This window comes from Solanum verrucosum, unplaced genomic scaffold, assembly GCF_900185275.1.
Source record: "Solanum verrucosum unplaced genomic scaffold, falcon-dt-bn FXZP01000152.1, whole genome shotgun sequence".
Taxonomy (NCBI): Eukaryota; Viridiplantae; Streptophyta; class Magnoliopsida; order Solanales; family Solanaceae; genus Solanum; species Solanum verrucosum.
In genome coordinates, this window is record NW_026020179.1 from 281019 (window position 1) to 298094 (window position 17076).

Genomic DNA, 17076 nt, shown 5'->3' on the forward strand with positions numbered 1-17076 from the left:
TGAGGCGAGCCGGTCAGGCTAAGGCATTGCTAAGAAAGCCAAAAATTCAGGCAACTTTTAGGGATCTTACTCTAGAGGTTCAGGGAGACAACACTTGCGGCCCGAACAATTCAGTTCGCTATGCCCGCTTCTACAGGTAATTACTCCAGAACTCCACCTCAGAATTTGATTCAAGATAGACAGGGAGTCGCGCCTTCAGCGGGAAGCAGACCATCTTTTGATCGTACATGTTACAATTGTGGAGAACTTGGGCATATGAGGAGAGATTGTCCCCACCCCCACATGTTGGATTCTGTGCAACAACAATCTAAAGCAGTGGTACCCGCGGGAAATGATAATAATGGTTGAGCGCGTCCACAAGGTGGGCGAGGAGGAAAATCAGCGAGGCTGCGAATGTAAGGGAAATGGTAACGCAGGCAGAGGTACAGTGAAGCCAGGCAGGGAAGTCACCCGTCACGATGATAGGGCTCATTGTAATGCCTTTCCGGGTAAGACAGAGGTAAATGTGTCTGACACAGTGATCACAGGTACTATTCTTGTCTGTGACTGGATGGCTAATGTGTTATTTGATCAGGGTTCTACTGTTCTTATGTATCCGTGCGATTTGCCTCAGAATTTGCTATGATTTTTTATATACTTGAGGCCCCCATCCATGTTTCTACCCTAGTTGGAAAGTCTGCCATAGTCACCCATGTCTATCGTGCCTGTCTTATTTTGTTTATGGGTTTTCAAACTTGGGATGATTTGGTGATTTTGGATATGACTGACTTTGATATAATCTTAGGCATGACCTGGTTGTCCCCCTGTTATGTTGTGCTTAATTGTAATACTAAGTCTATAACTCTAGAAATTCCAGGAAGGGAAAAGTTAGAGAGGGAAGGGGTGTACAAGCCTAAGCAAGCTAAGATCATATCCTCCATTCGGGCTAGAAAACTGGTAATGTAGGGTTGTTTGGCTTATTTGGCTCATATGGGGGATGTTGAGGTTGAGTCTCCATCTATTGAGTCTATTCATGTGGTTTCAGAATTTAGAGAAGTGTTTCCTAATGATTTGCATGGTATGCGTCCAGATAGAGATATAGATTTCTGCATTAATTTAGAACTCGGTACTCGTCCCATTTCCATCCCTCCATATCGCATGGCTCCGACAGAACTAAGAGGGCTTAAGGCTCAAATCCAAGAACTTCTTGAGAAAGGATTTATTCATCCTAGTGCTTCCCCGTAAGGTGCCCTAGTTTTGTTTGTTAAGAAAAAAGATGGTAGTATGAGGATGTGTATAGATTATCAGAAATTGAATAGGGTCACCATTCGAAACAAGTACCCATTGCCTCGAATAGATGACCTCTTTGACCAATTGCAAGGTGCATCAGTTTTCTCTAAGATTGATCTAAGGTCTGGTTACCATCAGTTAAAGATTAGGCTTGAGGATGTGCCCAAGACGACGTTTATGACATGTATGGGCACTATGAGTTCCTAGTTATGTCTTTTGGTTTGACTAATGCGCCTGCAGCTTTTATGAGTTTGTTGAATGGTGTGTTCAAACCCTTACTCGATTCGTTCGTTATAGTCTTCATTGATGACATTTTGTCCTATTCGAAAAGTGCGAAAGAGCATGCCGACCATCTTCGTATTGTTCTGGGTGTTCTTGGGAAACAAAGGTTGTATGCTAAATTTTCTAAGTGTGAATTTTGGTTGACTTCAGTTGCATTCTTGGAGCATGTAGTTTCAAAATAAGGGGTAATGGTAGATCCTCAAAAGATTGAGGCGGTTAAGAGTTGGGTTCTGCCTAGCTCTGTGACGGAAGTTAGGAGTTTTGTGGGGCTCGCTAGCTACTATCATTGATTTGACAAGAACTTTGCTTCTATTGCCACTCACTTGACAAATTTGACCAAAAAGGAGATACCATTTGAATGGACTGAAAAATGTGAGGAGAGTTTTCAAAAGCTCAAGGCTCTTTTGACCACCGCACCTATTCTAGCACTACCGGTTGAAGGTAAAGACTTTATTGATTATTTTGATGCTTCACATTCGGGTTTGGGTATTGTGTTAATGCAGGATAAGAATGTCATAGCCTATGAATCGCGATAGTTGAAGGTGCATGAGAGGAATTATCCAACGCATGATTTGGAGTTGGCAGCCGTAGTGTTTGCTCTTAAGATGTGGCGGCATTATCTTTATGGTGTTAAGTGTGAGGTGTTTACTGATCATCGTAGCTTACATCATGTCTTCACTCAAAAAGATCTGAATTTGAGACAACGAAGGTGGATGGAGTTACTCTAAGATTATTATGTGACCATTCAATACCATTCGAGTAAGGCTATTATAGTGGCAGACGCTTTGAGTCGAAAAGCAGTGAGTATGGGCAGTTTAGCTTTCTTGACTATAACTAAGCAACCTTTGGCTAAGGAAATTCAGACCTTGAAGTCTAAATTCATGCAGTTGGGCATCTCAGAAAAAGGTGGGGTGCTAGCTAGCATAGAGGTTAGGGCCACGTTCATTAAGGAGATCAAGGCCAAACAATTTGAGGATGAAAGTTTGAATGGAGTTAAGAAGAAGACTGCGACTGGTAAGGCACAAGAGACCACTCTTGATGCGGAAGGTGTGCTTAGTTTTAGAGAAAGGATTTGTGTTCCTCGAGTTGATGACTTGATTCAGAATTTGTTGATGAAGTCTCATGATTCGCGATATTTCATTCATCCGGGCGTAACCAAGATCTACTGAGATTTGAAACGAATTTATTGGTCGCCGGACATGAAAATGGATATAGCGGAGTTTGTAGCTAAGTGTCAAAATTGCCAACAAGTAAAGTATGAACATCAAAGGCATGAAGGTTTGCTTTAGAGAATGCAATTCTGGAATGGAAGTGGGAAATGATAGCCATGGATTTTGTGGTTGGTCTTCCCAAGACTTTGGGGAAATTTGATTCTATTTGGGTAGTGGTCGACAAATTGACTAAGTCAGCCCATTTTATTCTGGTAAGAATATATTATAATGCTGAAAAATTGGCTAAGGTTTATGTGAAAGAGATAGTGAGGTTGCATGGGGTGCCCCTTTCTATCATTTCAGACCATGGTACGCAATTCACCTCCAAGTTTTGGAGGAAATTACATGATGAATTGGGCACACAACTAAATTTTAGTACCTCTTTACATCCACAGACGGACGGGCACTCAGAGAGGACTATTCAAGTGTTAGAAGACATGTTGAGGACATGTGTGATTGATTTTGGAGGGCATTGGGATAAGTTCTTACCTTTGTGTGAGTTCTCCTATAATAATAGTTACCACTCCAACATAGATATGACACCGTTTGAGGCACTTTATGGGAGGGTATGTAGATCACTCATAGGATGGTTTGAGGCTGGAGACGTGAAACCTTTAGGGGTTTATTTAGTGAAGGATGCTCAAGATAAAGTGAGGAGCATCCAAGCTAAGCTGATAGCGGCCTAGAGTAGACAGAAAAAGTATGCAAACCATAAGGTAAGAGACATGTCATTTCAGACTGGTGAGAATGCTCTTCTTAAGGTGTCACCCATGAAAAGGGTGATGAGATTTGGCAAGAAGGACAAGCTAAGTCTATGATACATTGGTCCCTTTGAGGTTCTTGAATGTGTAGGGCCAGTGGCTTATAGATTGACTTTATCTCCTAACCTTTCGGGAGTTCATCCGGTATTTCATGTGTCCATGTTGAAAAGGTATCATGGTGATGGGGATTACATCATAAAATGGGACTCAGTTGTGTTAGACAAAGACCTTCAATATGAGGAGGAACCGATTGCAATTCTTGATCGTGATGTTTGGAAGATGAGGACCCAAGAGATTAAGTCAGTGAAATTTCAATGGAAGCATCGCCCACTTGAGAAAGCTACTTGGGAAATCGAGAAAGACATGCAAGACAAGTATCCCTAGCCGTTTGTCGATCAGGTACTACACCCTTCTCTCTTTAGCCTATTTTCCCTAAATTTATCTCTCGGGGACGAGTGATGGGTAAATTGGTATATATTGTAATGAATCATTTCTGTCGTTATAAAAAAGCCAACGAGAGATAATTTTGCGCTGGAAAACTTTTTCGTAGTAACTTGGAATTTCCGAACCTAGTCCAGATTTGGACGAAATCGGAGTCAGTAAGGTCTAGGGAAATCTGGTAACAATTGGGTGATCTAATTATGAATTTGATCACATGAGTAGATAGTTAAGACGTTAAGGAACCCGTATGACTTTACAAAATTGAATTCAGGTAGTTAGAACTCCCGAAACTGATCTTAGCGTGAACGAATATTTTTTCTGAGTGTCATAGGACGAAGATGTGTTGTGAAATGGGGGTTTGGAAATTCTTTATTAGGCTATCTGTTCCAGGCAAGCTGCTATGGTGGGAATTTATGCCGCCAAGGTGCGACCACTGTAGTGGGGTGAGTACTGCTGTGGCGGGACAGACGCGACTTAAGTCGGAAATAAATCCCAAAAATGTTTTATTCTGCACTTTTGACTTTGAGAGCTAGGAGACGACCCCAGGTGTTTTCTTGACTTTTTTACACCATTTTTTAGGCTAAAGGTAAGGTTTTAACTCCACGAATCCGTTTGTCAATCCGTAAAATATAATCTAGCGGGTAATTATCGATGGGGGAGGGTTTTGATCTGAAAATTATGGTGAAAAAAGCCCTAATTGGTATAGTGGGATCATGAGTTTGATCTAGGGTTGATAGTGTTGACTTTATTCTGGGTTATTAAAGTCTTGTTTATGGATCCTAACATTAAATTGATTGTTTGTAGACCAAGAACAAGCGGAAAGAATTAGGAAAGGAAAATATCAAGTTTCTTAGGGGATTTCAAGCATTGTTCGAGGTAGGTGATGATTGTGATTTCATGTTGTGTGATGTATGTTTGTTCTTTCTTCATTATAATATGTGTATGTGTGCAAATGTTGCATTATTGATCACACTTTTATCAATGAGGATGATTGAATAATTGTTTGCCATGAAATCACGACTTGATTGTATGATTATGAAAAATACTTGTGATTGTGATTGTGATTGTGGCTTGTTGAATGGATCGAGTGTTGCATTCCGACACACTAACTTGGATTGGTTGCCACGTTTCGACATAAACATTGGATCGGTTGCCACGACCTGATACACTAACAATTTGGGTGTGGGTTCCATGAGAGGACCATTGACTTGACATAAATGTATAATTAAGAATTGTGAAATTGTACGTTGTTCGTAAATTATGTTGATATTGTATATGTTCGGTGTATGCTTGTTATTATTATGTTGTATTAACTTATGTATGTTGCACTTATTGGGATAGCCGCGTGATTCTACCAGTGCACTATGGTTGTGTACTGATACTGCACTTGCTCTTTCTTTGTTGAGTACAGGGCATCTTCAAGTGGCTATTGACAAACCTCGTTTAGAAGATTAGTGATCGTTCGAATTCAAGGGTGAGCTAGTTCTTCCGGGCTACCATGAGTTCTCTTTCTGTTTATGTACATATTTCGGACTTAGACTAGTTCTTTAGATTTCTTATGTTAGTATGGGGTTTTACCCTTTCTTGTTTAGACTTATGGTTCTTGTTAGAGTTTTGGTACATTGACTTTTAGGTTCTAGGTATTATTCCGCATTTTTTTTTATCAGACGTTTTGGAGTTTATGGAAACTCTATTTCTTTCCTTAGCATTTAAACCTTCTTCCGTAATTTTAAATGCCTTTCTTTGGGTTGAGTTTGTTAGTTTGGGTTGTAGTAATGGTTCTCCCACCGGAGGGTTAGTGTGGGTGTCACTCATGATGGTCTGGATCGTGACATGAGCAGATGAGATGGCAAAAAAAGATGGTTAAGAAAGGGCGGGCCATTGAGGTGGCAAAAATGAGTTGTAAAAAAAATAATATTTTAAAAAGGTTAATTGTAAAGAAAAAATTGATTTTAAAGTTTAAAAAAAGCCTTTGGCAAGATTCAAACTCGCGCAGTAGCTGTCTGAAACAACGAATTTGACGAGTGCGCCGAGGCGTGTTTTGTTATAAAGGTGCACAATTAAATACATTATCCTATATATATATATAGACTTTTTAAAAAAGTTATCGGGTGCACGTGCACCCTCACGGGTACATGTGGGTCCGCCTCTGGTTATGTAATCCTATAAGTGAGGTCTATGGAGGGTAGGATGTTCACAGTCATTATGAAGTAAAAAGGTAAACAATGTAAATTTTCAAGGTAAACAATGTAAATTTTCAATCAAAAAACATAATACAAAGTTAGAATAATAAATCTGACTCAAGAATTTGATAAACTGATATAGTAATATCAAAATAATATTGTACTAATTAGTTGATATAACTATATCGAGATAGTGTTGTGTTGCTTCAATATAATGATAACTTGTTGCAATGCTTCAAACTTAAAGAAGTCATTAAAAATAGATTTAATCTTATTGAAAACAGACATTAACAAATTTTGATAATGCAAAAGGTTTAACCTTTGATCAACTTCAAAATATTTAGTAATAAGAGAATTGATCGAGATGGTAAATATCCTTCGCTTCCAACCCTAAAGTTGTGCGTTCGAGTCATCAAGAGAGAAAAAAGGGCGAGAGCTAAGAGAAAAGAAAGGGAAGGATAGGAAAGGAGTGTGTATATATATATATATATAAGAATAATAATGTGGGATCATGTTAGTAATCAAAATATAAACGAGACAATAAAATAAATAGCCACTTAAGAACATATACTACAATTCTAAAAAATTGTTCCATTTGCCAATTATTAAAACAATCTCCACATTAAGTAAAATAAAAAATTAATATCATATTTTTATCGAAAAAGTTCTTTACAAATTTAACAGTTTATGATATATACTATTTTTATTTTAACTATATACAATTGAAATCCCAAACTATTATTTTAATGGTCTTATAATCGATACGACTCTATATAATCAGCTGAAGGTCTTTTAAGATTATTCATAATTTGATATATTCCTTCTGTATGTTCCAATTGATGTTCAACTTTTTTGATTTTAAGAGCTAACTTCAGATTTTAATTTGATCATAAATGTACAACTTTTTGGATTTTAAGAGCTAACTTCAGATTTTAATTTGATCATAAATTCAGATATGAAATTTTATAATTTTTTAAATAAAATTTATATATTTAAAAATTATGTAAAATGTACTAGCATATAATTCACATTCATCGCTAATTTGTTACTATATAGCTTATAACTAACAAAATTATTTGATAATCCACTGCTAATACATCATTAAATAAAATTCGCCACAACCATTTATTGTTTAGCGAAAAACATTATCCATGGCTAATTCATGTTTTTTTGTAGTGTATGTTCTTGTTGATATATTTGCTTGAGATAGACTTAGAGCATGTCTGACATTGTTGTTGAGAAGTCAAAAGTGCTTTTTTTTTTTTTGAGAAAAAAACATTGTTTTTTCTGAAAAAATAAGTGTTTGGCAAATTCTTAAAATTGTTTTTAAATGGAAGAAAAAACAATTTTTCTGCTGTTGGGAAAAAACAAAAAATTTCTGCTTCTTAAAAAAAGCAAAAACAAAAGCATAAATTACTTTTTAAAAGACTAAAATATTCCTTCCATATATACATATTTATCAATATATCCCTTGTTAATTAATTAACATATCTCATAAGTTTAGTTAAGCTTCATTCAAGAATATTATTCTTATAATAATTTTTTTTATTTTATGCTTATATATTAGAGCAACTTTCACATAGTAAATATAAAAATCATATTTGTATGCTATAACTATAGTTTGCATAATTGCGCTGCATAACAAACTCTATGTTTGCTATGACTATTAATATGTATATTTCACTATACATATACAAAAGAAGCATTCTATAATTTGTTTCGGTATACATATACAAAAGAATCAATTGTATAATATGTGTTTGTATAAAGCGAGAAAGAGAAAAAGACAAAAGAAAACTAGGCAAGGGAAGATCTGTATTTGTATAATCACAAGTGTATAGGACAAAAATATATGTATTTGTATATACAATTTTCTCTCGCTTTATACAAACACAAACACAATTTATACATTTGTGTTTGTATAAAGTGAGAGAGGCGAGTGAAAGTGGCGAGCGAGATCTAGGAGATGGGAGAGAGGGGAACGAAAAGATATATATATACAATTTTCTCTCGCTTTATACAAACACAAACGCATTTTATACATTTGTATTTATATAAAGTGAAAGAGGCGAGGAGAGACTGCTCAGCGAGAAACGAGTGTGGCGAGCGAGTAATTCAGGGAGAGAGGCGAAATGACAACAATTTGCTACGGGTTACAATTAAATCAAACTGTGGTTATAACATTTAATTTGAATTAATAGTTTGTTGTTTTATACAATTTTCCATATATATTATTATTTATATTTTATATCTTATATATTACCTTACCTTTTATTTTACAGAATTAGAAATAAAGGTAATAACAATATTTTTGTAGGATTAAAAATATGAAGAGCTATATTTATTTTTGTGGTGAATTTTTCGTATATAGTGGTTTAATTTGTGGAATGATTTTTAAAATTATGAATATGTATATTTTAATCTAATTAAAAAATTTGTAATAGATATTTAAAATAGTTTCCTTCTATAAACTAATATTACCCTTTTTCGTAATTTGACTCTCAAAAGTATTTTAAAAAAAATATTAGTCAAACACAATTTGCTTATCAAAAATACTTTTCAAATAAATTAGTCAAACACAAATTGCTTTTTTTTTCTTTTCAAAAACACTTTTTAAAAAGTGTTTCTAGAAATAAACAGTTTTTAACAACAATGCCAAACAAACTCTTAGAGCTTGTTTAGATGAGCTTATAACTTTGACTTATAAGTCAAAAGTCATAAGTTAAAATTTTTAACTTATGATTAACATATTATTTTTGTCTTTTTAATTTGACTTAAAAACAAATATTTAAAAGTACTTTTTTTTTAAAAAAAAATTTAGACCAAAAACTACATGTAACGACCTGTTTCCGTCGTTATAGAAAAGCCAACCGGGAAAAGTTTTGGGCCGAATTTTTTTCGTAGTACCTCGGGATTTCCCAACCTAGTCCAGATTTGGACGAAATCGGAGTCTGTGAGGTCTAGGAAAATCTGTTAGCAATTGGGTTATCTAATTATGAATTTGATCACATGAGAAGATAACTACAACGTTAGGGAACCCATACGACTTTACGAAATTGAATTCGGGCGAGTAGAACTCTCGAAATTGATCTTAGCGTGAACGGGTAGTTTCTGAGTGTCGTTGGTTGAAGGTGTGAGGTGAAATGGGGTTTTGGAATTCTTTATTTTCTCTGTCTCCGTGCAAGCCGCTGAGGTGGGATTTCTACCGCCAGGGCGGGCCCGCTGTAGTGGGGTGAGGACCACTATGGCGGGCCAGTCGCGACCTAAGTCGTAAATAAACCCCAAAAATGTTTTATTATGCAATTTTTGAACTTGAGAGCTAAGGAACGAAGCAAGGGATTTTCTTCACAGATTTTCACCATTCTTGAGGCTAAAGGTAAGATTTTAACTCCTCGAATCCATTTTTCGATCTGTAGAACGTAATCTAATGGGTAATTATCGATGGGGAGAGTTTTGATCTCGGAATAATGGTGGAATAAACCCTAATTTGGATATTGGGATCATGGGTTTGATCTAGGGTTGATAGAATTGTTAGTAATTCGGGTAATTAGTTATTGTTTATTGATTCCCGTGTTATATTGATCGTTTGTAGACCAAAAACAAGCAGAACGAATTAGGAAAGGGAAGAATCAAGTTTCTTAGGGGATTCAAGCTTGTTTCGAGGTAGGTGATGGTTGTGATTGCATGATTGTGTGATATATGTTTGTTCTTGCTTCAATATAATACGTGTATGTATGTGAATGTTGCACTATTGATTACACTTATTGTAAATAAGGATAAGATGAATGATGAATGCCATGAATCATGACTTGATTGTATGATTATGAGAATGTACATTGTGATTGTGATTGTGGCTTGTTGAATGGATCGGGTGTTGCGTTCCGACACACTAAGTTGGATCGATTGCCACATTTCGACATAATTATGGGATCGGTTGCCACGTTTCGGCTTAAACATTGAATCGGGTACCACGTTTCGGTATGCTAACTGTAAGGGTTTGAGTTCCATGAGAGGACCATTGACTTGACATAACTATATATCTCGAGGATTGTGAAATTGTACGTTGTTCGTAATTGATGTTGATATTGTATATGTTTGGTGTATGCATGTTATTATTATGTTGTAATGGATTATATATGTTGCACTTAGTGGGATAACCACGTGATCCTACCAGTACATTGTGGTTGTGTACTGATACTGCACTTTCTCTTTCTTTGTTGAGTACAAGGCATCTTCAGGTGGCTATTGACAGACCTCGCTTATAAGATCAGTGATCGTCGTTCGAATTCAAGGGTGAACCAATTCTTCCGGGCTACCATGAGTTCTGTTTCTGTCTATGTCCACATTTCGGACTTAGACTTTCTAGTTAGTTGTTAGTACATTAGTTTGGGGTTGTAACCCTTCTTGTTTAGATTTATGGATCTTGTTAGAGTTTTGGTATGTTGACTTTCAGGTTCTAGGCATATATTTCCGCATTTGTTTTAGTTGTTAGACTTTTGTTTGGAGTTTATGGGAACTCCCTAATTCTTTCCTTAGCATTTCACTTGTTTCCGCAACGTAAATGCTTTAGTATTCTGATTAAGTTGGTTAGCTACTTAGTATAAATGGTTCTACCACCGGAGGGTTAGTGTGGGTGCCAATCACGATGGTTTGGGTCGTGATAAAGTTGGTATTATAGCCTAGGTTCGTTGATCTCGATGTACCAAGATGTGTCTATTAGAGTCTTGCAGAACTGTACGAAGACGTCTGTACTTTTGTTCGAGACGCTGTAGGACTTAGGAAATCTCAATGTCTTCTCTTGTCTCATTTCGTGCTATGACTTTATTCCAATTGGTATGTGGCGATCCAAATTGGTATCTAACCTCCTTCACTCTTCTGTCCACATATGGTTAATACTAGGTTCAATGGTGTCAGGCCCGTAGCTCCCGTCAATGCTCCAGCTGAGGAATCTGCAGCGAGAGGTCGCAGTTGGGGCAGGGGTAGAGGAAGAGCTAGGGGTAGAGGCCGAGGAAGGGTGGCGCCTACTAGGGATGGAGCACCGGTTGGAGATGCTCCCAGAAATGAGGTCCCTCATGCGCACCATGAAGATGTAAAGAAGGGTGTAGAAGTTGAGGAGGAAGAGAGTGTTGGACAAGGGGAAGAAATGCAGGTTGAGACTATAGGTATTCCTCTCTTAGACCTAGTGTTAGCTCAACAGATCATGTTATTCTTGAAAGGGTTGGTTGGTCCTGGAGTGCTCCCCTCTGTTCAAGCAACTCAAACTCCCGCCAATCCTCCTATTGCTAACACTGTCCTCAAGGTGGGAGGGAATGCAGGTAATGATGCTTTCTTTCGTCCTTTGTTGGGTCCTGTTATGACTGGTAATGAGCATGAGATGTTGACTAAGTTCTTGAAATTGAAACCGTATGTGTTCCATGGTTCTGAGAGTGAGGATGCATATGAGTTCATCCTAGATTGCTATGAGAGGCTTCATAAGTTGGGAATTATCCATTAGCATAGGGTTGAGTTCGTGACTTTTTAACTTCAAGGTAAGGCTAAGTGGTGGTGGAGAGCTTATGTGGAATATAAATCTTCAGTTTTACCTCCACTTACTTGGACCCAATTTCATGCTCTGTTTTTAGAGAAATATTTTCCTAGGACTTTGAGAGATCACAAGAAAGATGAGTTCATGGCTTTGGAGCAAGGTGGTATGTGGCTGCTTATAAGGCCAAGTTCCATGCTTTGTTTAGATATGCTACTCAATTGGTGACTACTGAAGAGAAGAGGATATGTTTATTTATTAGGGGATTAACTCTGAGTTACAGGTATTATCTGTTCATATGACCTCTGCAGGGAGGAGCTTTAATGAGGTAACAGACTTTGTTAAGAAAGTGGAGGGGGTGAGGCGAGACAGGCTAAGGCATTGGCTAAAAGGTCCAAGAAATCGAGTTACTTTCAAGGTTCTTATTCCAAAGGGTAAGGGAGGCCAACACTTGCAGCCAGGCCAATTCAGTCCGCTATGTCCGCTTCTACAAGTAATTACTCTTGAACTCCACCTCATAATTTGATACAAGATAGCCAGGGAGCGGCACCTTCGATGGGCAGCAGACCATCTTTTGATCGTACATGTTACAACTGTGGAGAACCTGGGCATATGAGGAGAGATTGCCCCCACCCGCGCATGTTGGATTTCGCACAACAACAGTCTAGAGCAGTAGTACCCGCGGGAAATAGTAATAATGGTTAAGGACGTCCATAAGGTGGGTGAGGAGGTAATCAACGAGGCCGTGGATGTGGAGGAAATGGTAATGCAGGCAGAGGTACAGTGCAGCCAGAGAGGGAAGTCACCCATCAAGATGACAGGGCTCAGTGTTATGCCTTTCCGGGCAAGAACGAGGCAGAGGCATTTGATGCAGTGATTACAAGTACTATTCTTGTCTGTGACTGGATGACTAATGTGTTATTTGATCCGGGTTCTACTTATTCTTATGTATCCGTGCGATTTGCCTCAAAATTTGCTATGATTTGTGATATACTTGATTCCTCCACCATGTTTCTACTCAGTTGGAAAGTCTGTCATAGTCACCCATGTCTACCGTGTATGTCCTATTTTGCTTATGGATTTTCAGACTTGGGCTGATTTGGTGATTTTGGATATGATTGACTTTGATGTAATCTTAGGCATGACTTGGTTGTCCCGCTATTATGTTGTGCTTTATTGTAATACTAAGTCTGTAACTCTAGAAATTCTGGGAAGGGAAAAGTTAGAGTGGGAAGGGGTGTACAAGCCTAAGCAAGCTAAGATCATATCTTCCAATTGGGCTAGGAAACTGGTAGGGCAGGGTTGTTTGGCTTAGTTGTCTCATATTCGGGATGTTGAGGTTGAGTCTCCATCTATTGAGTCTATTCCAGTGGTGTCAGAATTTAGAGAAGTGTTTCCTAATGATTTGTCTGGTATGCCTTCAAATAGAGATATTGATTTGTGAATTGATTTAGAACCTGTTATTTATCCCATTTCTATTCCTCCATATCGCATGGCTCCGACATAATTAAGAGAGCTGGAGGCTCAAATCCAACAGCTTCTTGATAAGGAATTTATTCATCCTAGTGCTTCCTCATGGGGTGCTCCAGTTTTGTTTGTTAAGAAAAAGGATGGTAGTATGAGGATGTGTATAGATTATCGGCAATTGAATAGGGTCACCATTCGAAACAAGTACCCATTGCCTCAGATAGATGATCTTTTTTACCAATAGCATGGTGCATCAGTCTTCTCTAAAATTGATCTAAGGTCTGGTTACCATCAATTAAAAATTAGGCCTGAGGATGTGGCCAAGACGACGTTTAGAACCTGCTATGGGCACTATGAGTTCCTAGTTATTTCTTTTGGTTTGACTAATGCGCCTGTAACTTTCATGAGTTTGATGAATGGGGTGTTCAAGCCATTTGTTGACTCATTTGTTATAGTCTTTATTGATGACATTTTGGTGTATTCGAAAAGTGAGGAAGAGCATGCCGATCATCTTCGTATTGTTCTGGGTGTTTTGGGGAAATAAAGGTTGTATGCGAAATTTTCTAAGTGTGAACTTTGGTTGACTTCGGTTGCATTTTTGGGGCATATATTTCAAAAGAAGGGGTAATGGTAGATCCTCAAAAGATTGAGGCGGTTAAGAATTGGATTCGGCCTAGCTCTGTGACAGAAGTTAGGAGTTTTGTGGGGCTCGCTAGCTATTATCGTCGATTTGTGAAGAACTTTGCTTCTATTGCCTCTCACTTGACAAATTTGACCAAAAAGGAGATACCGTTTGAATTGTCTAAAAAATGTGAGGAGAGCTTCCAAAATCTCAAGACTTTCTTGACCACCACACCTATTCTATCATTACTGATTGAGAGTAAAGATTTTATTGTTTATTGTGATACTTCTCATTTTGGTTTGGGTGCTATGTTGATGCAGGATAAGAATGTTATAGTTTATCCATCCCGTCAATTGAAGGTGCACAAAAGGAATTACCCAACACATGATTTGGAGTTGGTAGTGGTAGTGTTCGCTCTTAAGATCTGGCGGCATTATCTCTACGGGGTCAAGTGTGAAGTGTTTATTGATCATCGTAGTTTACAGCATGTGTTCACTCAAAAGGATCTGAATTTGAGACAACAAAGGTGGACGGAGTTACTCAAGGATTGTAATGTGACCATTCAATATCATCCGAGTAAGGCTAATGTGGTGGCAGACGCTTTGAGTCGAAAAGCTGTTAGTATGGGTAGTTTAGCTTGCTTGAGTATATCCAAGCGACCCTTGCCTAAAGAAATTCATTCTTTGGAGTCTAAGTTCATGCAGTTGGGCATCTCAAAGAGGGTGGAGTGTTAGCTAGCATTGAAGTTAGGGCCACATTTATTGAAGAGATCAAGGCCAAACGATTTGAGGATGAAACTTTGAACAAACTTAAGAAGAAGACTTCATTGTTAAGGCACAAGAGACCACTCTTGATGCAGAAGGTGTGCTCAGTTTTAAGGGAAGGATTTGTGTCCCTCGAGTTGATGACAGAATCCCATGGTTCGCGATATTCCATTCATCCGGGCGTGACCAAGATGTACTGAGACTTGAAGCGAATTTATTGGTGACCGGGCAGGAATAAGGATATAGATGAGTTTGTGGCTAAGTGTCAAAATTGCCAACAAGTAAAATATGAGCATTAAAGGCCTGCAAGTTTGTTTCAGAGAATGCCAATTCTGGAATGGAAGTGGAAAATGATAGCCATGGATTTTGTGGTTGGTCTTCCCAAGACTTTGGGGAAGTTTGATTCTATCTGGGTAGTGGTTGACAGATTGACTAAGTCAACCCATTTTATTTTGATAAGAATAGATTATAATGTTTAACAATTGGCTAAGGTGTATGTGAAAGAGATAGTGAGGTTGCATGAGGTGCCCCTCTCTATCATCTCAGACTGTGGTACCTAATTCACATCCAAGTTTTGGAGGAAATTACATGATGAATTGGGCACACAACTAACTTTTAGTACAACTTCCATCCATAGACGGACGGGCAATCGAAGAGGACTATTCAAGTGTTAGAAGACATGTTGAGGGCATGGGATAAGTTCTTACCTTAATGTGAGTTATCTTATAATAATAGTTACCACTCCAGCATAGATATGGTACCGTTTGAGGCACTTTATGGGAGGGGATGTAGATCACCCATAGGATGGTTTGAGGCTGCAGATGTGAAACCTTTAGGGGCTGAATTAGTGAAGGATGCTCAAGATAAGGTGAGGAGCATCCAAACTAAACTTCTAGCAACCCAGAGTAGACAGAAGAAGTATGCAGATCATAAGGTGAGAGACATGACATTTCAGATTGGTGAGAATGTTCTTCTTAAGGTATCACCCATGAAAGTGGTGATGAGATTTGGAAAGAAGGGCAGACTTAGTCCGTGATATATTGGTCCCTTTGAGGTTCTTGAATGTGTAGGGCCAATGGCTTATAGATTGGCTTTACCTCCTAACCTATTGGGAGTTCATCTAGTATTTCATGTGTCTATGTTGAAGAGATATCATGGTGACGGAGATTACATCATTAAATGGGACTCAATTGTGTTAGATAAAGACCTCTGATATGAGGAGGAACTGATTGCAATTCTTGATTGTGATGTGTGTAAGCTGAGGACCAAGGAGATTAAGTCCGTGAAGGTTCAATAGAAGCATCGTCCAGGTGAGGAAGCTACTTAGGAAATCGAGAGGGACATGTGAGACAAGTATCCCCAGTTTTTCGTCGATTCAGGTACTACTCCATTCCTTCTCTAGCCTATATTTCCTAAGTTTTGTCACTCATAGATGAGTGATGGGTAAATTGGTATCTATTGTACGACATGTTCCCGTCGTTATTGAAAAGCCAATGGGGAAAAATTTTGGGCCAAATTATTTTTTATAGTAACTCGACATTTCCCAACCTAGTCCAGATTTGGATGAAATCAGAGTCTGTGAGGTCTAGGGAAATCTGGTATGAATTGGGTGATCTAATTATGAATTTGATCACATGAGTAGATAACTAAGACGTTAAGGAACCCGTATGACTTTACGAAATTGAATTCGGGCGAGTAGAACTCTCGAAATTGATCTTAGCATGAACGGGTAGTTTCTGAGTTTCGTTGGTTGAAGGTGTGTGGTGAAATGGGGTTTTGGAATTCTTTATTTAGCTCTCTGTCTCCGTGCAAGCTGCTAAGGAAGGATTTCGGCCGCTAGGGCTGGCCCGCTGTAGCGGGGTGAGGACCGATGTGGCGGGCCAGTCACGACTTAAGTCGAAAATAAACCCCAAAAATGTTTTATTCTGCAATTTTCAAACTTGAGAGCTAAGGGACGAACCCAGGGGTTTTCTTGATAGTTTTTAACCATTCTTGAGGCTAAAGGTAAGATTTTAACTCCCCGAATCCATTTTTCGATCCGTAGAACGTAATCTAATGGGTAATTATCGATAAGGGAGAGTTTTGATCTGAGAATTATGGTGGAAAAAGCCCTAATTTGGATATTGAGATCATGGGTTTGATCTAGGGTTGATAGGATTGTTAGTAATTCGGGTAATTAGTTATTGTTTATTGATTCCCGTGTTATATTGATCGTTTGTAGACCAAGAACACGTGGAACGAATCTGGAAAGGGAAGAATTAAGTTTCTTAGAGGATTCAAGCTTGTTTTGAGGTAGGTGATGATTGTGATTTCATGATTGTGTGATATATGTTTGTTCTTGCTTCACTATAATACGTGTATGTATGCGAATGTTGCACTATTGATCACACTAATTGTAAATGAGGATAAGATTATTGATGAATGTCATGAACCATGACTTGATTGTATGATTATGAGAATGTACTTTGTGATTGTGATTGTGGCTTGTTGAATGGATCAGGTGTTTTGTTCTGACACACTAAGTTGGATCGATTGCCACGTTCTGGCATAAACAT

The 17076-nt window shown here is 38.1% G+C and overlaps 1 pseudogene; it reads left to right on the forward strand.

The window, feature by feature from the left end:
- The first annotated feature begins 340 nt into the window (after window positions 1-340).
- On the forward strand, window positions 341-15923 carry LOC125829151 (uncharacterized; annotated as a pseudogene).
- Window positions 15924-17076: the final 1153 nt, after the last annotated feature.